This window comes from Elephantulus edwardii, unplaced genomic scaffold, assembly GCF_000299155.1.
Source record: "Elephantulus edwardii isolate Elephantulus edwardi_28Jun2011 unplaced genomic scaffold, EleEdw1.0 scaffold00151, whole genome shotgun sequence".
Taxonomy (NCBI): domain Eukaryota; kingdom Metazoa; phylum Chordata; class Mammalia; order Macroscelidea; family Macroscelididae; genus Elephantulus; species Elephantulus edwardii.
In genome coordinates this window covers 5,443,177-5,444,673 of record NW_006399901.1, presented here as the reverse complement: position 1 = coordinate 5,444,673, position 1,497 = coordinate 5,443,177, and positions in this window count along the sequence as shown.

Sequence of the window (1,497 nt, the reverse complement as noted above, 5' to 3'; positions counted from 1 at the left end):
CAATCATGGAGAAAGCACACGTTCCGAGAGGCTGACTTCCTTGAAGTTTTCGCCTCAATCGGGTGATTTTGTCACGCAGACTCCCTTGGAGTTGGTGTGGCAATTGTCTGTTCTTATTTGAGTTAAAATGTTGGTACAGGTCTTCAGACATAACATCAGTAGCCACTTGAACACTGGGTGGCCTAGTGGCAAGAAGCTGCACTGCAATCCTGAAGGTACAAGGTTTGACTCCACCAGCTGCTCTGTGGGAGAAGGTTGGGCAATCTCCTCTCGTGCTATTAACTGCCTCTGAAAACTGTTAGAGGGTCAGCTATGGGTTGGTTCTGACTTGACTGTACACGATAACAAGATGCTTCTTTTTTTAAAAAAAAAACAAAACAAAAAACAACACACAACACATTGCATTGGGAAAGTCTGTTGTTAGGGACTTTTCCAGAGTGCTAAAAAGTAATAATGTCATTCTGGAGACTAAGATCTAGATCATGAGCTTGTCAATTACACTAGAACGCTGGACAATGAATAAGGATAACAGAAGACAAATCAATACCTTTCAGCTGTCGTGTTGGAGAAGAGTATTGAACATACCATGGACTGCCAACTGGTCTGTCTTGGAGAGGATGAAGCCAATTTGCTCCTTGGAGGCAAAGATTTTGACGCTCTGTCCCACGAACTTTGGGCATGTTGCCAAGAGGGACTGATCCTTGGAGAAGGACATCATGCTTGGAATGGTGAAGGGACAGAGCAAGAGATGGATTGACACAGTGACTGGAATGATGGGGGTGGGTGTGTCGGAGACAGTGAAACTGGCTCAGGAGAGGGCAGGGTTCAGAGCTATGGTGCATAGGGTCACTATGAATCACAGGCAACTTGAAAACATGTAAGAACAACAACAATGGGAATACGATCGGAGCCACATCATTCACTTACTGGTTGCTGTTAAGTCAGAATTAACTCATAGCTGACCCTCCAGAGGATTTTCAGAGGCTGTAAATCCCACAGAAGATCGCTCATTTTTTCTCCCACAGAGCAGATGTGGATTTGAACCACCTACCATAAGGTTAGCAGTGCAACTCCTTACAGCGGGCTACCAAAGCTGGCTAGGGGCCACATATGCAATTAACGTTTTTCTAGTTCTTGTTTTTGTAAAGTGCTGTCGAGTTGAATATGATTCATAGAGATCCTATGATATAGTGTTATTAGCATGAATTCCTCCTCCATGCCACAATATAGTGTTATTAGCATGAGCAGTTATAAATCCAATGCCTTCCTTACGCTAACTTAAATTTTTGGTGTTTCTATGCCAATTGGCAGCATCAGGATGGATGGTGAAGAGATTGAGATTGTTCACAGCTTTAGTTTGCTTGGCTCCACAGTCAACACTCTTGGCATCAGTAGCCAGGAAATTAAAAGGCGTATTGCCATGGGAAAGTCTGCTGTTAGGGACCTCTCCAAAGTACTGAATAGCAATGGTGTCTCTCTGGAGACTAAGGTGCATCT